Raw genomic sequence first — 22422 nt, forward strand, 5'->3', positions numbered from 1 at the left:
AGCACACTTTGTGACTCCATGCAAATCGGGTTATTGACATTAAGTGACTTGGCAGGATCATAGGAAAAGCAGAGAACACCAGACAGAGTGTCCAGAGGCATCCAAATGTCCACAGACCCCCAGCAAGCAAGAGTGAGTCAGCAGCTTCTCTGAGGGCTTGGACAGAGAGTGGGGAAGAGGGAGGGGGGAAGGCAGAAGGTGCGGAGAAAAAGAGGCAGCACATCCATGTCCCAGATGCTGACATCTCTGGGCTTTGCAGCCCAGTGTCTTCGTGTCCTCTAGCCTGGAGTGCTCACCACGTAGAGGTACAGGCAGACCAGGCAAGGTAGGCCTCATTTTCCTCTCCCCTCCCCTCTCCTCTTCCCTGCAGGCTCCCCCCCACCCCCTCTTTCTACACATCCAGCCTTAGAGAAGCAGCTGGCTCCTTCCTGCCTGCTGTTGGAATTTTCTTCTGGTTCTATACAGTTGGCTTCTAGTGCAGTTTCTTGGATCGGAAGCAGGGCTGGCTGAGAAACCAACCATGTCCCCCGGCTTCTCTATCCCCGCACTACCCAGCTGCCCCAAGGGCCCCTCTCCTAAGATTCCAGGAAAGAAAGCAAAGGATGTCTGGGGACCATTTGTTCCCATTTCACGTGGAAATAATTCTAAAGCTTTGGGAGACCAAGTATCATTGAGACAGGAAAAGGGATGGAGGTCCCACTGGCCTGCCGGAACTGTCAGAACCTTCCACAGGTAGTGCGGTTCCGTCCCTGCCCTGTCTTGACGCACTCCAGCCAAGTCCAGCCCTACCCAGGACTGGGGTTGGACTCTTTGGCTCTATAGCATCCTGAGAATGCGGATGACCTCCAGGCAAATTATGGCCTTGGCCTTGTCAAAGCTCTTTACCTGCACTTGGTCACATGTAGGGACAGCACCCATTGCAAAGCCAGCTGTAAGAGGCTTGGGAGCCAGTAGTAGTTCCAGAATTCCTTACAGAAGGGGCTTAGAGTGCCCTTCTGGAAGAGGAGAGTGGGCCTGGAAACATGTATAGGGCTAAGTTTTAGATCAATAATATTAACCTTTTCTAAACATGCTTTAATTTCCACTCTACCTAAAATTAAGAGAATTGCCCAGCTCAAAGAATAGGAAATCTTAAGAAAGGGGTTTTGAGTGGAGGTGGAGATTCCCCCTCACTCCGAGCCCTTCCTCTGTGAGGGGAACCCCCCACAGTCCCTCTGTTAGAGCTCAGATACCATTAACTCACTTCTTCACCCAAGGAATAGTTACTCATACCCATAATAACCGCTAACTCTTTTTAAGCTCTCTCCATGTTTCACACCCTGCGCTAAATGCATGGTTTGAATGATTTCATGTAATCCTCACCACAGGTAGGTGCTGGCAAGATCACTGTCCATATTTTACTGATGAACACCTGAGCTCATGGAGATCAGAAGGGGATCTCAAACCTGAGTTTGCCTCCATCTAAATGAATGGCGGGCTCTGGTCTGTCCCAGAACTCATGGAAAACTGGCATAATGGACCAGTGAGAGGAGGAGGAGGGCGGTCCTTGGCATCAGACCAGACAGTCTGAATCCTTCTTCTGCCTCTTATTCCCAGCTGTGCACCTAGGCAGGTGGGCTCATTGCTCGGTGTCCCTCTATCCTCCTTTATACAGGCGGCAGGAGTGGTACCCACTAAGGTGCATCATGGTGCCCGGAGTCCATTCTGCTCAAGAAAGCTTCCCAATTCTTTCATCGTGGTTCCTGTGAGGGAGACCATCTGGTGGGCTGTTTGTCACCATGTTCCGCTGCCTGGTAGGTATAGGCAGTTGGCGCAGGATAGCCAGTCGGCCCTTGCTTTCCAGCTGAGCAGTGGGAGCCGGCGGTTTCTCCCATCACAGGTACTGAGCTAGGAGGATCTGATTATTGCTGACAGCTAGACTGCCCTCTGGGCAGAGAAAGCTTCCTTGTAAAGTGAAGCCGGGTGGAAAAAAGCAGAGCTGAGAGACGGAGGAGGCGAAACAACAACCTGATTTTTCTCTGGGCATCTGTATTTGGCCATGAAGACACACTTCCAGACTTCCTTTCTTTTGAGCCAATAAATTCACTTCTTGCATAACCTTGTTGGAGTTTTGTTTCTGGCAATCCCCTGGCCTCGAGACTAACATACTACTTCCTAGGGTTGTTGTGAAACACGAAGTGAGGTTATCAGTGTAAAGCTCCTAGGGTGCTGACTGGCACATGGTGAGTGCTCAACTAGTGTTAGTTCATATCATACCGAGTACTGTGTGCTGGGCCCTGTGCAGGGTGCTAGGGAATCAGAGGTGAATGAGACTCGGAACTTGCCTTGGAGGACATTGCGCTCTAGTGAGGGAGAGACAAGTCAGTGGACATGTGTAAAGCATCCTAACATACGGGTAGGTACGGGGGCCCGTGGCAATACTGAGTAACCCGTTGTCTGGAGGGAGCGGTGGGCACATGGGTTGGAGAAAGCTTCCCAAATGGCAGGAGACTAAGAGGAGTATTTATTTATTTATTTATTCATTTATTTATTTATTTTTACAAGTGGACCAGTTTATTTAGTAGGAAGTGGAGGAAGTGAGGCACAAATAGAAGGATGCAACACCCAGACTGAACCGAATCTGAGATTCCTGGTAATACAGGTGTCAGTTACACAACTGGCCCCTTCCTCCCCCACTGACTCAGGGACTTACTTGTTGGGGGAGATGAGGGAATAAGTCAGGTGGCAGGACCGGGGTTGCTCTTGGGGCTGGGAATGATCTCTGGGGAACTTTCAAGTCCAGGTCTCGGGCTCAGGATCCAGACCTTGTAGCAGATGCAGCCAGACCCAGCAAGACGGCACAAGCGTGAAGCCCTGTGTGGAGATCTGGATGCACATCATGAGCTGAGAGCTATGGCTCTGACCCCGTAGGTTAGGGCAGCTGCTGTGCCCAGGCAGCCTTATGGGCACCGTTGGGTTCTCATGGGTCTTGCGAAGGAACTTTTCCTTGAAGCTTTCTGGAGTGCTGTAGACACTGGGGCTAAAGCCCTCAATGACTGGGGGCTTTGATGGTTCAAAGGGCGCCTGGGGAGTCACGGGGCCAGGAGCCGCCAGGGACATGGCAACGGCTTTAGGAGAAAAAAAAAATCAAGACTAAGAGGAGTATTAAGTGATAGGCGATGTTCACAGTGGGACAAAGTAGGTGTGATGGGTTGAATTGTGTTCCCCCAAATGGATGTGTTAAAATCCTAGTATCTCAGAATGTGACTGCCCTTGGAAACAGAGTCACTGGAGCTGTGGTCGGTTAAGATAAGACTGTAGTGGAGTAGGGTGAGCCCCTAATCCGATATGACTGGTATCCCTGTAAGGAGATGACCATGAAGACACAGAGACTTGGGAGAACACCATCTCCAGACGGAGGCAGAGTTGGAATGGTACACTGATGAGCCAAGGACTGCCAAGCGCTGCTGGTGGTCACCAGAAAGCAGGGGGGAGGCATGGAACAGATTCCCCCTCACAACCCTGCAAAGGAACCAAGCCCTTCACCTCCTTGATTTTGTACTCTGAGCCTCTAGAACTGCGAGAGAATAAATTTCTGTTGTTCAAGCAGCCCTGTCAGTGCTACACCCCCTTTGCCATGTCAGCTGTCACCTCCAGCTTCAGTGGGTGGCTGGACATACCCGTGGCTTCCTGCCGGGCACAGGAGTGGGCTCAGTGCATGCATAGGGTAGGCCGGAAGTGGAGGGGAGTTAACACCCTCCCCCAGAGGGATTAGGATCCATAATACATCAAGATTTCCTAAAATCAGTAGAAAAATGGCAGGCATCCTGTAATATTTTCACTGATAATAAGAAATATGGAGGCACCTGGGTGATCAAGTCGTTTTAGTGTCTGATTTTGGCTCAGGTCATGATCTTGCAGTTCACGAGTTTGAGCCCCACATTGGGCTCTGTGCTGAAAGCTCGGAGCCTGGAGCCTGCTTCAGATTCTGTGTGTGTGTGTTTCTCTCTGCCTCTCCCCTGCTAGTATTCTGTCTCTCTCTCTCTCAAAAATAAAAAATAAATATGAATTTGGTCTGTTTTGCGCACAGAGGCACAGAGCTCCAAAACCCCTTGGAATTTCCTAACTAATGAGAGGTGTCTTTGGTTATGTTAATGAGGTGACTTTTGGACCCTACCCAAGGAGGAGGGCTGCTTGCCAGGAGGCTAACCTCACAATTAGAGACTTGGAATTATCAGTCCTACCCCCTGACTTCCTGGGAAAGGAGAGGGGCTGGAGACTGAATCAGTCACTAATGTCCAATTATTTAATCAACCTATATAATGAAGTGTCCATAAACACCCAAAAGGAAGGAGTTTGGAGAGCTTCTGAGATGGTGACCACGTGGATGTTCAGGGAGAGTGATTCACCTGGAGAGGACACGGAAGCTCCATGTCCCTTTCCCATGCCTCACCCTGTGCATCTCTTCCATCTGGCTGTATCCTTTCATAATAAGCTGGTGATCTAGTAAGTTAAATATTCCTCTGAGTTCTGTGAGCTGCTCTAGCAAATTATTGGAACCTACGGAGGGAGAGGGGTCATTGGAACCTTGTAGCTGGTTGGTCAGAAGTACTGGTGACAATCTGGGCATGCAACTGGTGCCTGAAGTTGGGAGGGCAGAGAGCTGTCCTGTAGCACTGAACCCTTAACCTGTGGAATCTGATGCGATCTCCGGGCAGAGAGTGCCAGAATTGAGTTGAACTGAAGGACGCCCAACTGGAGTCTGAGAATTTCTTGTTGTTGGATGTGTGGAGAACACCCCATCCCCAATGTTGGAATTGGATGCACACATCCATGTATCTCCTAAAAGTATAGTAGGCAAAAGACTTGAACAGATATTTTACAGAAGAAATGGGGATGGAAAGAACTCCTGTACAAATCTGCTCGTCTTCAAAGTTAGCCACCCAAAAATAAAATAAAATAAAAGAGTTTGGTTCAGGTAAGGACCTCATAGATAAAACTGGCAGAAGATTGAAAAATTGGGGGGAAATATTTTCAAAGGCTAGAACAATAGCAAACAAAGAGTATAGTCATTATGTAAGGAGCTATGGCAAATTGATAAGACAGAGACAGGAAACTCTAGAGAGATGGGCAAAGGATATCAATAGGCAATTTGCAGAAAGGGAAATGCAAATGACCAAGGAGGTATTTGCTCAACCTCCTTAGAGTCACAGAAATGAAATTAAGATGAGATGTTCCTTTACACCCATCAGAATGGCAAAGAGAGAGAGAGAGAGAGAAAGCAGGATGGTGATAGGAGCTGGTAAAGATAAGGGGAGGCTGGAACTGTCATGTGCCACTGCCGGATTTCAAATGAGTACAGCCTTCCAGAGAGAAATGTAGCAGGACTTGGTGAAATCAGATGTGTGTTTACCTTGAGCTGCAGTGATTCCAGCTCTAGGTAAACAGAGATACTCTCACATGGATCCTTAAAAGGATATGTATGAGAATGTGTTCTGAAAAGTGTCAGAGTTTTACTTTTCACTTTTAAGTCTTCCATTCATCTGGAATTAATTTTTATTAATTTTTATTTTTTATTTTTTAACTAAATTTTATTTTATTTTTTTTACAAATAGTTTATTGTCAAGTTGGTTTCCATATAACACCCAGTGCTCATCCCCACAAGTGCCCTCCTCCATGCCCATCATCCCCCTCCCCCCCACACCCATCAGTCCTCAGTTTGTTCTCAGCATTCAAGAGTCTCCACGGTTTGCCTCTCTCCCTCTCTCCCACTATTTCCCCCCTTCTTCTCCCCCACGGTCCTCTGTTAAGTTCCTCCTAATCCTCCTGTATGTGCAAACATATGGTATATGTCCTTCTCTGCCTGACTTATTTCACTCAGCATAACACCCTCAAGGTCCATCCATGTTGCTACACATGGCCAGATGTCATTCTTTCTCATTGCCATGTAGTATTCCATCGTATAGATAAACCACATCTTCTTGATCCATTTGTCCGTTGATGGACACTTGGGCTCTTTCCATGTGTTGGCTATTGTTGAGAGTGCTGCTATGAACATTGGGGTACATGTGCTCCTATGCATCAGCACTCCTATATCCCTTGGGTAATGGAATTAGTTTTTATTAATTCTTGTGTAAGGTAGGGGTCCAATTGAATTTTTTATATATGGATATCCGATGATCCCAGCACCACTAACTGAATGTTCCATCCTCTCCCAAGGGATCCACAATGCCAGCCAGCTACATTAAATTGCAGAATTATATGAATGGAAATGGTTTTGTCTGTATTATGTTCTATTGGTGAATATTTCATTCCTATACCCATATCATACCTGTCTTTATTAATTGTATTGATTTCTAGAGGCCAAATATTCCTACCTTTTCATTCATGCCTTTGTATTTCTGTATAAATTTTAGAATCAGTTTTTTTAATTATTGTCTGAAAACTCTCTTATCTAGCCTGTGCAGGAATTTGTATAAGGTTGGAATAGTCTATTCCTTGATGTTTTGGAAGAATCTTCCTATAAAACCATCCTGAGTCTCATGTTTTCATAAAAAAATTAAACTATTAATTTAATTTATTTTAAAAAATTGTTTAATGCTTATTTATTTTTGAGAGAGAGAGAGACAGAGAGAGAGACTGAGCAGGAGTGGAGGAAGAGCAGAGAGAGAGAGGGTAACACAGAATCTGAAGCAGGCTCCAGGCTCCAAGCTGTTAGCACAGAGGCCGATGCAGGGCTCAAACCCACAAACTGTAAGATCATGACCTGAGCTGAAGTCAGACACTTAACTAACTAAGCCACCCAGGTGCCCCAAATTTCTTTAAATGTTGTAGTTTTGGGTTTTCTATTGCTTCTTGTGTCAGTTTTAGTAAACCAGTTGTGTGTATGTTTATAAATTGTTACTTATTTATTTATTAGGTCTATTTATTTATTTATTTATTTAGAATGCAGGAGGGGCAGAAAGGGAGGGGGGGGAGAGAGAGAGAGAGAGAGAGAGAGAGAGAGAGAATCACAAGCAGACTCTGCACTGTCAGTGGGCTTGAACCCACGAACTGTGAGGTCATGACCTGAGCTGAAACCAAGAATCAGACACTTAGCTGACTGAGCCACTCAGGTGCCCCAAATGTGTGTGTTTTATTAAAGAATTTCATCTAAATTTTCAAGATAGTTGGCCTAAAGTTATATATGGCATTCTATTTTTTTAATGTTTATTATTTCTGAGAGAGAGGATGTGAGCAGGGGAGGGGCAGAGAGAAAGGAAGAGAGTTCCAAGCAGACTCTGTGCTGTTAGCACAGAGCCTGACATGGGGCACCACTCATGAACTGTGCGATCATGAGCTGAGCTGAAATCAAGAGTCAGATGCTTAATCAACTGAGCCAACCAGGCACCCCTATGCTATTCTATTATTATCTTTGAAATTTCTGCTATATCAGTCTTCGTGCCTTAGCAATTGGTTGATCTTTGTGTATGTTCCATAGGTACAGAAAAATTTGTGCATTTTAGGTTTGTTCAACATAAAGTTTTATATGATATTTGGAACTTATTAATAAGGTGTTCAAAAACCTTTACCTTTTTGTTTGTGTCTAACTGATTTATTAGTTTCTGGGAGAGATTTGTTAAAATCTCTAACTATTCATTGTATATACATTATACATACATGTATATACATATTATTATATATATAAATATTTTCTCATGTATTCCTAGTAGTTGTTGCTTTATATTTTTAGTTAATTTTTTAATATTAATTCCAGTATAGTTAACATAGAGTGTTATGTTAGTTTCAGGTGCACAGTGCCGTGATTCAACAATTCTGTACATTTCTCATGCTCATCGTGATAAATGTACTCTTTTTTAATTCTTTTTTTTAAAGTTTATTTATTTATTTTAAGAGACAGAGAGAGCATGAATGAGGGAGGAGAAGAGAGAGAGGGAGAGAGCGAGAATCCCAAGAAGGCTCCACACTGTCAGTGCAGAGCCTGACGTGGGTCTTGAAATCACGAACTGTGAGATCATGACCTGAGCCAAAACCAAGAGCAGGACACTCAATCGACTGAACCACCCAGGCACCCCATGATCAGTGTACTCCATTCCTTTCACCTATTTCACCCATCTCCCACTTCACCTCCCTTCTGGAAACCATCTGTTTGTTTTCTACAGTTAAGAATCTGTTTCTTGGGGTGTCTGGGTGGCTCGGTTGTGCGTCCGACTTCGGCTCAGGTCATGATCTCGTGGTTCATGGGTTCGAGCCCTGTGTCGGGCTGTGTGCTGGCAGGTAGCTCAGAGCCTGGAGCCTGTTTTGGATTCTGTGTGTGTCTCTCTCTCTCTGACCCTCCCCTGCTCACGCTGTCTCTCTTTTTCTCTCTCAGAAATAAATTTTAAAAATTAAAAAAAAAAAAAAGAATCTGTTTCTTGTGGAAGGAAAACTTCCAAACTCATTCTATGAGGCCAGCATCACTTTAATTCCAAAACCAGACAAAGACTCCACTAAAAAGTAGAACTACAGACCAATTTCCTTGATGAACATGGATGCAAAAATTCTCAACAAGATTCTAGCCAACAAGATCCAACAATACATTAGAAGAATTATTCACCACAATCAAGTGGGATTCATACCTGGAATGCAGGCTGGTTCAATATCTGCAAATCAATCAATGTGATATATCACATTAATAAAAGAAAAAATAAGAAACACACGATCCTCTCAATAGATGCAGAGAAAGCATTTGACAAAATACAGGATCCTTTCTTGATAAAAACCCTCAAGAAAATAGGAATAGAAAGATCATACCCCAAGACCATAAAAGCCATATATGAAAGACTCATTCTTAATATTATCCTCAATGGGGAAAAACTGAGAGTTTTCCCCTAAGGTCAGGAACACGACAGGGATGTCCACTCTCACCACTGTTATTCAACATAGTGTTGGAAGTCCTAGCCTCAGCAATCAGACAACACAAGAAACAAAAGGCATCCAAATTGGCAAGGAAGAGGTCAAACTTTCACTCTTTGCAGATGACATGATGCTCTATGTGGAAAACCCAAAAGATTCCACCAAAAAATGGCTAGAATTGATCCATGAATTCAGCAAAATTGCAGTATATAAATTCAATGCACAGAAATCAGTTGCATTTCTATACACCAATAATGAAGCAGCAGAAAGAGAAATCAAGGAATCAATTCCATTTATAATTGCACCAAAACCCATAAGAAACTAGGAATAAACCTAACCAAAGAAGTGAAAAATTTATACACTGAATACTATAGAAGGCATATGAAAGACATTCAAGAAGGCACACACACACACACACACACACACACACAATGGAGAAGCTTTCCATGCTCATGGATTGGAAGAAAAATACTGTTAAAATGTCGATACTACCTAAAGCAATCTACATATTCAATGCAATCCCTATCAAAATAACACCAGCATTCATCACAGAGCTAGAACAAACAATCCTTAAATGTGTATGGAGCCAGAAAAGACCCCAAATGGCCAAAGAAATCCTGAAAGAAAACCAAAGCAGGAGCCATCACAATCCTGGATTTCAAGATGTATTACAAAGCTGTAATCATAAAAACAGTATGGTACTGGCACAAAAATAGTTCAACCAATGGAACAGAATATAGAACTCAGAAATGGACCCACAAATATATGGCCAACAAATCTTTGACAAAGCAGGAAAGAGTATCCAGTGGAATAAAGACAGTCTCTTCAGCAAATGGTGCTGGGAAAACTGGACAGCGACATGCAGAAGAATGAACATGGACCACTTTCTGACACCATACACAAAAATAAACTCAAAATGGATGAAAGAGCTAAATGTAAGATATTTTAACTAACTAGAATTTAAATGAAAATATGGAGGGGGAAAGAAGCTCTTTCTTGGTTTGTCTCTCTCTCTCTCTCTTTTTCTTCCCTTTGTTCATTTGTTTTTTTTCTTAAATTCCACATATGAGTGAAATCAGATGGTATTTGTCTTTCTCTGACTGACTTCACTTAGCACTATACCTTGTAACTCCATCCATGTTGTTGAAAATGGCAAGATTTCATTCTCTTTTATGTTGAATAATATTTCATTGTATATATACACCACCTCTTCATTATCCATTCATCTATTGATGGACACTCGGGCTGCTTCCATAATTTGGCTACTGTAAATAATGTTGCAATAAACATAGGGGTGCAAGTATCCCTTTAAATTAGTGTTTTTGTATTGTGGGGGTAAATATCCAGGAGTGTGATTACTGGATTGTAAGGCATGAAAGGGACAGAGAGAGAGAGAGAGAGAGAGAGAGAGAGAGAGAGAAAGGGAGGGAAAGAGAGAGAGAGTGAGAGAGAATGTGAGTGCGTGAGAGGAATCCCAAGCAGGCTCTGCGCTATTGCACAGTCAGTGTAGAGCCTGACACAGGGTTCGATCTTATGAATTGTGAGATCATGACCTAAGCTGACATCAAGAATCAGATACTTAACTGACCAAGCCACCCAGGAGCCTCAAAAAATTTAGTTTTAGTTTTTTTTTTTAAGTCATCTCTACACCCACCATGAGGCTTGAACTCACACCCTGAGAACTGAGCCAGCCAGGTGTATGATGTATTTTGAGTTTATTTTTGTGTGTGATGAAAGAAAGTGGTCCAGTTTCATTCTTTTGCATGTAGCTGTCCAGTTTCCCCAACACCATTTGTTGAAGAGGCCAGTTTTCGGTTTCTATTTTTTGAATATATATTGTTAGGTGCATGTAGGTTTATCATTATATCATTTTGATTTATTGATTACTTTGTTTATGTACAATGTTCCTTTTTGTTTCTCACATTTAAAAAATATTTTTTTCTGAAATTATTAATAACCTTGGAATCCCCTTATTTTAGGAGTTCTTAACCTTTGTTGTGTCACAGATCCCTTTGGCAGCCTCGTGAGACCAATAAACCCTTTTCAAAATAATGCTTTTTTAAATGCATGGAATTCTAATGCAAACCAATGTATTGAAATAGTTATCGGAATAGTCAAAATATTTGTGACAAGGTATGTGTTTTTAAAAATTATTGTAGAGAGAGAATGCACATGAGCAGGGGAGAGAGGCAGAAGGAGAGAGAAAGAATCACAAGCAGGCTCCACACTCAGTGCAGAGACTGACGCAGGGATCCCACGACCCTGGGGTCACAACCTGAGCCAAAAATCAAGAGTCAGATGTTCAACTGAGAACCACCCAGGAGCCCCTATCTAATTTTTTACTAATTAAATAACAAGATCTAATAGTTAGCTTAACAACTACTGTGATTTTGAAGTAGTGATAGGAGTAAAAGATATTTTAGGATACTACAATAAAGTGATATGAAAATATTTATGATTTGCATTGGTGACAAAGTCACAGGTGCACTAATATTTCTGTGATTTGTTGTCTACATTTAAAAATAACAGGAATGCAAAGTTTTAGTTAGAGGTTAGTGAAAATAAAGGCATATTTTTTCCTTCCAAGGTCACAGTCTCCTTGGATTTTATCCAATGACTCACTGAGAGGTCTTGGGCCCTAAAACAAGAACTCCTGTCTTATTCTTAATCTTTTGGTCCGTTCTAAGTGAATCCATTATAAATGACATATTAATGTCCCTTAAAAAACTCTTCTGAAAGTCTCTGTCTTGATCAGATACTTCAGTCCATTTATATTTATTGTAATTATTACTATGTTTTAGAGTTTCCTCTGACATCTTATTCATAATATATATATCCGTTAGAATTAGGTTTAACTTATATTTTTAAAAACCCCACCAAATAATAGTGGTTTAAATAACATACAATTTTATCTCTCTTTTAGTCGAGGACCCCACAGTCATCAGGAATCCAGTTTCCACCTTCTTAGCTTGTGGCTTCCACCTTCAAGTTCATCTTATGACCCAAGGTGGCTAATTGGAGCATTAGCATTTACAAACTCATTCTGAGCAGCAGGACGAATGGTAGAAGAGTAAAAAGGGTGCATCTCTACTTACATTTCATTAGCCAGAACTTAGTTATATGGTCTCACTTAATAGAAAGAGAAGCTGAGAAATACTTTCTTTCAGACGTGTACATGGATGGCATGAACAAAGTCAGGGTTATTTTATTAAGGAAAAAGAGGTCAGTGGATATTGAGTGAATAATAGCAATCTCTGCTTAAGTCTCTTCACCACAGTTGAGGGTCCAACTATCAGCAGCGGCTCTGAGCCTTCAGTATGGTACCTGATCTGGAGAGGACCAGCCTGCCATCTGGTGGCAGATTGGTTACTTTGGATTCCTTTCATTATGGAGGCAGGATTAATCCTCTCCCCAACCCCCCCCCCCCAAGAATAGGCATTTATTCTGGTTATGGGTTTGCCTTCTCTGCCAGCAACATCATTAGTGGATTTACTGAATGTCTTGCTCACCATCATGGTAGTCCAAATAACAAGGCTTCTGACCAGAGACCTCATTTTTCAGCAAGAGTAGTAAAAGAAAGTGATAGGTAAGCATGAGATTCACTGGTCTTACCACGTGCTCTTATTACCAGAATCATTTTGCTTTATGGGTTGGTGAATTGATTAGTATCTTCCAGAAGACAGCCTTGTATGAATCCGAAGTGCTGGCCTAAAGCTGGCATATGTTCTAAAACAGTAATTAACACAGGATGATATTTCTCTTTCTTCCAGAATTCATGGATCAGAGAATCTTGAGCTGGATAACTTCTAAAATTTTTGCCCCACAAGACGTTGGGCTCTGCTAGTCTAGAGGTCTTTGTATGCTCAGGAAGAATATTTCCACCGGGCAAATCACAGAGGTCCCACTTATTTGGAAACTGAGGCCAATGTCTGGCCATTTCAGACTCAACATGCCCTAGATGAACAGAGGGGAAAAGTAGGGTCGGGGGGTGGTTCTGTGTTGGCTGCAGTGATTGACTCTAGTTGTCAAGGGGGAAATACAGTTGCTGCTGCACAGCGGGGACAGGGAGATGTGTGTCTCGATCCCCTGAAATCCTCGGGGGTGCTTTCTAATTCCAAAGTTGGTGGTGAAAGTTAAAGGAAGAGAAGAGCAAACCAGAATGAGCAGGACAATTGTGGGGTTAGGTTCCTCCTGGATGAAGCTCAGATCATCCCATTAGGTTAAAAACCCTGACCACATGAGGTGTTGCTGAAGGCAAAAGGAGCATGGAATAAATAGTAGAGGAAGGATGTTTTAAGTGCCTCCTTACCTGTGACAGAAATGAGAATTATAGCACTTATTTATGTGTTCTTTCCTTACTAAGTCATGTATATGATTACTGATGGTGCCATTTGTCCTTCCTTCCTCTGCCATTTTGGATAGTGTGGTTTGTTGGGGGTAAACTTTATAATTAAATGCATATATTACAGGATATCAAGATGGGGTGAAGACTAGAGAAGAGGGGGGCCTGAATGTATTAGTTGGTTGAGCCCTATGTGATCATGAGCGGTCATGATCACATAGGGCTCAGTGCTGTCAGTGCAGAGCCCACTTTGGATCCTCTGCCCACCACCCCCTTCCCTTGCTTGCACTCTGTCTCTTAAGAAAAAAATAAATATAACATTAAGACTATGAAGAGGAGAACATGACCCAGGCTCCCTGGGGTGGGAGCTGGATAACTTACTACCAGCCCTTAGGATTTGTTTTTTCCCAGGAAAGGATAAAGATGCTCTTGCTTGATTGAGATACATTTGCTTTAGGCTGGGTGGTAACATGTCATGACTGTTTTATGGAAGATTAAGAATGAAAAGTGGGGTGGGGGCACCTGGGTGGCTCAATTACTTAAACTTCTGATTTTGGCTCAGGTTATGATCTCATGTTTCTGGAATTGGAGCCCCTCATCAGGTTCTCTGCTGTCAATGCAGATCCTGCTTTGAATCCTCTGTCTCCTCGCTTTGCTCCTCCTCTTCTTCAGATAAATAAATATTTAAAAAAGAATGGAAAGTAAGGTGGTGTTGGATGTTGAGGAACTAAGGCATAGACTGTGGCAAGTACTGAGGACTGACCCTACTCAGCACCCCTCCAAAGCTCCTTGCATCATGACTTCCGCTACGGAGGCTGGAATGCTAGACAGGACATTTCCAGACTCTCTTGCAGCTAGGATTTCCATATATCACTCGGCTTCTTCCAGGGAGAGGCAAGTGGAAATGTACGGTGGAGGCCTGCCAGGAGGTGGCTACATGGCTTCTCTGAATGCACTGTTGGAGGTGTTTCAGTTCCTTTAAGGCAGCTGGGGTGGAAGCCTTAGCACCAGGACGGTCCTTGCCTTCTTGGTGCAGAGCAGGAGTGTCAGCCGCTGCCTGCTTGGAAGTTTTCCTGACTGTAACTAGGACCCTAAGGTTCTTATGTCGACAGTGGTAACAGCGGAGGCATAAGCTTCCCTGCCAGGCTGGCTTTGCAGTGAGATTNGCCCTTCAAACGAGTCTCAAGTCAACCTAGTCACCTTAGTCAACCTCTTTTTTCTTTTATTGTTAATTTTTTAATGTTTATTTATTTTTGAGAGAGAGCACAAGCAGGGGAGGGGGAGAGAGAAGGAGACACAGAATCTGAAGCAGGCTATGGGCTCTGAGCTGTCAGCACAGAACGCGACACAGGGCCCGAACTCACCAACCATGAGATCATGACCTGAGCCGAAGTCGGATGCTTAACTGACTGAGCCAGCCACGCACCCCAACCCCTCCTTTTAATTGAGATGGAACTAACATGGAACTGATTTTAGTTTCTTTTTTTTTTTTAAATGTTTTATTTATTTCTAGGAAAGAGAGAGAGAGACAGCGTGAGCAGGGGAGGGTCAGAGAGAGAGGGAGTCACAGACTGAAACAGGCTCCAGGCTCTGAGCTGGCAGTCAGCACAGAGCCCGACGCGGGGCTCGAACCCACGAACCGCGAGATCAAGACCTAAGCGAAAGTCGGACGCTTAACCGACTAAGCCACCCAGGCGCCCCGAACTGATTTTAGTTTCAAGTGTACTACATAGTGATTTGATATTTGTATATATTGTGAAATGATCACGTCTACTTAACATCCATCACTGTATCTAGTTACATTTTTTTGTGTGTGAGAATTTTTTTTTAATGCTTATTTTTGAGAGAGAGAGTATGAGCAGGGGAGGGGCAGAGAGAGAGGGAGACACAGAATCTGAAGCAGGCTCCAGGCTCTGAGCTGTCATCATAGAGCCCGACGCAGGGCTCGAACTCACAGACCATGAGATCATGACCTGAGCCGAAGTCAGATGCTTAACAGACTGAGCCACCCAGGGACCCCTAACTGATTCAATTTTAAATAAAATGTGACTATTATGCCTCTTTTAAGTTTCTGAATCAGAACAATTAAAAAAAATTTTTTTTAATGTTTTATTTATTTCTAGGAGAGAGAGAGAGACAGCGTGAGCAGGGGAGGGTCAGAGAGAGAGGGAGACACAGACTGAAACAGGCTCCAGGCTCCGAGCTGGCAGTCAGCACAGAGCCCGACACGGGGCTCGAACCCACGAACCGCGAGATCATGACCTAAGTGAAAGTCGGACGCTTAACCAACTAAGCCACCCAGGCGCCCCTGAATCAGAACAATTAGAGAGCATTGGGATACTGCAGGTGAACTGCTCACCTTTGTGAGAATGGGGATTTTCTAGATTCTGCCCATTCACACAAAACATGCCAGTCCAGTGGATACTAAGGCTGCTGCAAGACTGAAAGATCAGCCAAGACCTCCAGCTTGAGATTTTCAAAACAATTACAACAGGCTCCTGGTTCTCAGTGATTGACTTAAGATTAAATCAATGTATATGTCTGAACCAAAAAGACACACACACTAATAAAGCACTGATCTTTCCTGTTTAATATATAAGAGTTACTTATAAGTTTATTTGAAAAAAGAGGCAACGGCTAAATCACATGAGGACCAGTAGGCTAGCTGCATGACCTTGATCATTACTTAGCTTCTTTCTGAGCCTCATTTTCCTCATCTATGAAGTGGGGTAACAGCATTACCTCCCTACTGGGTTTGTTCTGAGGATAACAGGAGATAATGCATGTGGGTCCTAACACATAGTAAATGTTCACTAACTCTAAGCTGCTATTATTATTATGGCTATTGTTGTTGTTGAGGCGAATGCTATAATTATTATAAACCTTGGGACACTGGGGACCTTCTTGGCTGAGCTACTCCTTCCTACCCGAGTGCCTAAAGACAATGGCCTCCATGCTCCAGGCATCTTGGGGAAGCTCCCAGGCCAGTCCTTCCCCTTCTCACAGCTCTGGGGACAGAGGAATCAGGCAGAGCTGGTGGGGGAGGGACAACTTCTTCTGGAAATTTCTGCAGAGTGGCCCACTCAGGGTAGCGCGAAGCACTTGCAGATTAATTTTTAACATGGTCCAGGGTCCAAAGGGCTGAGTTCCATCTCTGAGACCATGAATCCCATTCCCTTGCAGGGGTCTTTAGTAGGGCAGAGGCTGTCCTGAGGGGAGGGCAGCATGGGAGCTCTCAGAGATGCTCCTCCTCTGCTTACCCTCCACGCAGCTCTGACCAAGGCAAGTCAGGATGCATCTCTGTACTTCCTCTCCTCATGGGTCAAGGCTGCAAGGAGGGGTTGTAGGGTTCTGTCCGCCTGGGAAGGGGCAGCAGGAAACTACTCCCCCTCCTCCCACAGGAGGTGCTATTACAGCTGGGTCTTGAAGGATGAGTAGCTCACCAATGAGTTAAGCAGGGAAGGGCATTCCAAGAAGAGGGAACAGCTTGCACGATGGCTCAGAGATGCTGTCCACTCTCCCGCTGCACTTCTGTGTCCCTATAGAGATTGATGGCAAAGTCTTTAAAGTGTCAACGGTATGTGGGCTTGTTCTGGGGCCCTCAAAGGAGGATGCTGGGGAGAGTATTCTAGGCCATGGCTGGTCCCAGAGAAAAGACATCTCAAGTGATTGACTGGATTGGGCAGTCACACAAGGGGGGGGCGGGGCACCAGAGTCTGACGAATGCCCGCTGAGAGCCAGGTCTGGAGCTGGATGCTGTGATATACCTGCCATTGTCACAGCCACCCCACAAAGGAGATGTGCTGCCCATCATATAGATGAGGAGATTGAGGCTCTGAGAGGTGACATCTCGTGCACAGAATCCTGCAGCAAGCGAGAGGGTGGCGGAGCCAAGATGGGACCCACGATTTTTATGACCCTAAATACCATTAAAGAAGAGAATGAGTAACAAAAACAGGCAGCTGCATTTCCCTGCTGTGCATGAGCAGCTCAGCTGTACCGTTCCAGCAACAAACCCTGATTCTTTAAAGAAAAGAGCCCTTTGCTTTCCCTGGGGTGGGGTTCTGGAGGAGGGTTGGGGAGGGGGGTTGTGCATTTGAACAGCATTTGAACCTGCTGTTTCCTGGCCCCTTCCAGTATACTGGCTATGGAGTGGGGTGTGCGGGCTAGGCCTGTGTAGGGCCCAGGACACATTACATTCACCTCCCTCCAGCCCTGGTGCTCAGAGGGACCCCAGGGGAAGCCAGTAAATGGGAGAGAGAGAATGATAGGATCCCTGGTCGGGGCTCATAGGAGGGTGGAGTTGGGGGGCTATGATGCCCCCATCCTGCCAGCAAAGATTCAAATGGGGGAATTTACATGGTTCAAGTTTCCCCCAGAATGAGGCCCATCCACAGAGGAAATTCTCCCCTGGAATAGGGTTGGGGGACTGAAGAGGGAGAAGAAGGCAGTTAAGTGGCTGCTAATTAAAGGACTAAGACCCATACACAGTAGGGCCTGACCTGCCCCCTCCTGGCTTTCCCTAGAGAGAAAGGCTTCTTCCCTTTTCTCCTACTTACAGCCACCCACCTTAGCCGTCACTTCTCTCCATATTGGTCTTTTTAAACCACACTCTACCTGTGGAGGATGGTGTGCTGCCTACTAGATGCTGGAACTGCCCAGGGAGGGAGGAGGTAAGCTGCTCCTTTTCCCAGGTTTTGGTTTGAGGTGGGCCAGACTGGCAGGGACAGGGATCTTACCTCCTGACCCCTGTCCCCCTTCCAGTCTTCTTCCCTCCTGGCTCTACATCCAGCTTCTTTCAAATGTCCCTTCCCAGGCTGTGGCTCCCAAACCATCACTGTCCTGGTCACTCTTCTCCAGAGCCTACTTGCTATCCTGTAGGTGCCAAATGCCTTGCTGCCTCAGGGCCTTTGCACCTGCTGTTTCCGGAGTCTGAGATTCTCTTCTCTGAGATGCACTGTCCTTTGGGGCTTGACTCAAATGTCAGCTTCTCAGGAAGCCTCTGACCGCTCACTGAGGCCAGGTCAGGGCCCCCTGTGAGATGCTCTCCAAGCACCGGAGTATTTCTAATTTAAGTCCAAATCACTACTCTAGTTAGCAGTGAAGGAGGTATCAAGTCATCATTGTTAGTCTCCCCAAAGGGACCTCTCAAATTTCTTAAATATAAGTTGGATCTGGCACAGGGACTAACACAAGGGTCTCACTTTAGGTAGGGGGGTTGAGAAGTCCTCTTGAGGAGGTAGCTTGTAAACTGAGGCTGAAGAAGGGGATTGTCCTGTTCCTCACTGTCCCCCAGGGCTCGGTGCCTGTCCTTTCTGGGGCTTCATAAGCCATGAGCTGGGGAAGCAAGCAGCTGACCCCTCAGTTCCCACCAGCCACTGCTGGTTTTAGGTGCTCTCAACAAAACTCTCCCTGTCTCTGTTTCTCACTTCTCCTCTCTCTCTTTTTTTCAATGTTTATTTATTTTTGAGACAGAGACAGAGTACGAGTGGGGAAGGGGCAGAGAGAGAGGGAGACACAGAATCTGAAGCAGGCTCCAGTCTCTGAGCCGTCAGCACAGATCCCGATGTGGGGCTCGAACTCATGAACTGTCAGATCATGACCTGAGTAGAAGTCAGATGCTTAACCGACTGAGCCACACAGGCATCTTCTCCTCTCTTTAATGCTGAGGTCACCAGTGACCTCTGTGTTGCCAAAGCCATTAGGTTTCCGAGGTCATTGTCTTTGACCTCAAAGTGTTGTTCAATGTGTTGATTCCCTCTTTCTTGTTCACTTTCTTTCCTTGGCTTCCAGGGAGCCCTGTTCTCCTGCTGCTCTGTGTCTGCAGCCTGGGCTCTTTCTTTCTCTGCTCAGCCACCAAGCATGATGGGGCCTCTCTGCCTCTGTCTATATCCTCTCCTCTCCCAGCTGACTCCATCCAGAAGTATGGCTTTAGAATCGTGGCCTCCAGATTTCATGTGCCTCGATCCTGGAGGCCATCTTGCCTATCCAGCTCCCCCACTGGCCTCTAGGCTGAGATATCTGTTAGCATCTGAATTCAAGGTGGTCTGAACCAGACTGCTTCTCCCCTCACCCAGCCCCCATCTTGTCCTGCCCCCGCCCCCTCTGTGCCTCCATTAAAGGCCTGGCCAGCAACTGGTTACTCAGGCCACAAACCTAGCGGGGACTCCCAATGCCTCATTCCCCCTCGTCCCCACACTCACTCCAGCGCTACGCTCTGGCTCGTCCTTCAAACTAGGTCTGGAGTCCAGCAGCTTCTCCCCACGTTCATGGCTCCAGCCCTAGTCCAAGACATCACTGGTCCCCAGTTGCATCTCTAACTGGTTCCTCTGCTTCCTTTCTATCTCCCTCTCCCAATTCCATCCTGTAAAAAGTAGCCCAAAGACGCAAGCATTCCAGAAGTTTCCACCGCTTAGAAGAAAACCCAGGGTCTTTGCTGTGGCCTGAGCGGCCCTGCCTGTCATCTTCCCTCAGCTGCCAACTTCATCAAACACACCAAGGTTCTTCTCATCATAGGATCTTTGCACGGGTTCCTCTACCTTCCTGGACATCCCTTCCCTGGGGTCTTCACATGGCTTCTGCCTCATGAGCCTTTCCTGACCCCATTTCCCCATCTCCCTCTACCGCTACCCTCCGCACACTCCTTCAGAGCACGATTGCTGTCTGATAGCACTACTTATGGGTTCACTGTCCTTCTGCCGATAGACAGATGCTTGTCTACCTTATATCCTGCCGTGTCCTGGGCACCTAGACCAGTGCCTGGCACACAGGAGAGGGTCATAAAACAGACGTGGAAGGGATGGAAGAAGCCTCCAAAGTTGCAGTTCAGTGAAAACTCCGGGGCCCCAGAAAACACCCAAGAGTCCACAATAGAGTTGCCAATCTTGGTTACTTAACTTTAAGTAACTCCCTGTTGGGGCCACCCACCGGAAGGGAAAAAAATTCCTTTCTTTTCTCATTCAAGAGTAGTCAGGCTAAAGTCCACCCAAGGTAGTAGCCCTTAACCCCCCAGTCGGTAGCCACCGCAGGCAGATTTAAGTGAACTCACAGAATTCTCCAGAATCAGTTAATGTTACACTTGGGTAACTAAAGAGGCTAACGTGGAGGGTTCTCGGAACTAAGAAACCTGGCTTCAAATGATATGGTGTTAATAATAACGACATTCTGTGGAGCCATGATTTTGTGCCAAACAAGATTTTAAAGGCTTTCTATCATTTTTTCACTGAATCCTCAGAAACGCTCCTTGAGGCTGTGGTACCTGCTACCTCCCGCTGCAAAACGGTCCACCCTAAAACTCGGTGGTTTAAAAGAATACCCATGTTATTTGCTCACAATTCTACAGGCCAGCAAATGTGGACTGGTCTCCGCTGGCAGCTCTTCCCATGGTCTTGCCTGGGGTCCCTTGTGTGCAGTCATCTGGGGGTACAACTGGGGCTCAGTGGTCTAAGATGGGCTCACTCGCCTGTTTGGCACCGACTGCAGACTGGGCCACGTGTCTCCCCCAGGCCAGCCTGGGCGTCTTCCGTGTGACGGCAGAGTTCCAAGACAGCAAGCCCCACTGTGTGGTTTTGCTGCCTTTGCTTGACTCACGTTTGCTGAAGTCCCATTACCAAAGGAAGTCACGTGGCCAAGCTCCGCGTCCACGTGAGAAGAGACCACACAAGGAGAGGGTACAGGGAGAGAGTATTCATTAGAGACCATTATGGAACAATCCTCCGTGGAGGTTAATGCTTTACAGGTGGAGAAGCCGAGCGTCAGGAAGGGTAAGAAACATGCACTAAAGCGTCTCAGCTGCTGGGAGGCAGAGTGGAACGTCCGTCCTTGGCTCTCAGGCCTCAGGGGATCCGCTGCCTTGTAAAGGCAATTAGGCTCCCACCTTGTGAAATGACGACATGTCAGGTTTGTCTTTCCCAGGCTCCCAGGTGCGCTTTTATTACAGTCAGCCAAAATTACATCCACTTAAGTCACTTACCCTCTGCTCCTCGGGCTGCTCATCTGTAAAATGGGTCTAGTATTAGTGCTCTCTTTTCTTGTTTTTTTTTTTGTTTTGTTTTGTTTTGTTTTGTTCTGACAACTGGTAGATTGGAGAGAATGGAAGCCCCTTGCAGGGCTGATATTTTGATCTGCTTTGTTCACTGCTGTCTCCCCAGTGCCTCGAACAGTGCCTGGAATATAGTAGGTGCTTGATAAATATTAGTTGAACGAATAAGCACGTAGAAGGATGCACGGGGGGCACCCGGGTGGCTCAGTCAGATAAGCATCTGACTTTGGCTCAGGTCATGATCTCACAGTTCTTGGGTTCGAGCCCCGCGTTGAGCTCTGTCCTGACAGTTAGCTCAGAGCCTGGAGCCTGTTTCAGATTCTGTGTCTCCCTCTCTCTCTGACCCTCCCCTGCTTGCTCGCTCTCTCTCTCAGAAATAAAGTATAAAATTAAAAAAAAAAAAGAAGGATGAACGGGGGCTGAGGAGTAGGACAGGCTGGAGATAGTGAGAAAAGAAGAGAGCGTGGCTTTGAGAAGTCTTTCAAAAATGTCTAAAAGCCCCTGGCTTCTCTTCTCTGTGTGAAATGGTTTGCAGACTACCTCCCTGGTCTTCAGGCCCCGTGGTGAACCCCCTCATTTCTCATGCAAAGTCTAGTCTGGTGGTGGAGTCTCTTCAGGGACACCCCCCCCGCCCCCAGTTTTCAGGGAGCTAGACTCCTTCCCTCTTGTGTCTCTTCTGTCCGCCAGCTCCTCAGCGTCCTCTCTGCACAGCTGGCAGAGACGGAAAGCAAAATCAAGGCTATGTTCAGGGCAGCATTTTGTTTTTTTTTTAATTTTTAATGATTTATTTCTGAGAGAGAGAGACAGCGTGAGCAGGGGAGGGTCAGAGAGAGAGAGGGAGACACAGAATCTTTTTTTTTTTAATGTTTTATTTATTTCTGAGAGTGAGAGAGACAGTGTAAGTAGGGGAGTGAGAGAGAGAGAGGGAGACACAGAATCTGAAACAGGCTCCAGGCTCTGAGCTGGCTGTCAGCACAGAGCCAGACGCGGGGCTTGAACCCACGAACTGTGAGATCATGACCTGAGTTGAAGTCCGAAGGGAGCCACCCAGGCACCCCCAGGGCAGGGTTTTATGGGTCTGGCCTGAAAGAGCTCACATTCTATTGGCTAGAACTTGGTCACATGGCCACACCCGGCAGCACGAGAGGCTGGACAATGCACAGCT

At 45.7% G+C, this 22422-nt stretch overlaps 1 pseudogene; it reads right to left on the bottom strand.

Annotated features, from left to right (window-relative positions):
- Positions 1 to 2791: 2791 nt before the first annotated feature.
- Positions 2792 to 3099, bottom strand: LOC144241102 (HIG1 domain family member 2A pseudogene; annotated as a pseudogene).
- Positions 3100 to 22422: the final 19323 nt, after the last annotated feature.

This window comes from Crocuta crocuta, unplaced genomic scaffold (assembly GCF_008692635.1).
Source record: "Crocuta crocuta isolate KB4526 unplaced genomic scaffold, BGI_CrCroc_1.0 scaffold127, whole genome shotgun sequence".
Lineage (NCBI taxonomy): Eukaryota > Metazoa > Chordata > Mammalia > Carnivora > Hyaenidae > Crocuta > Crocuta crocuta.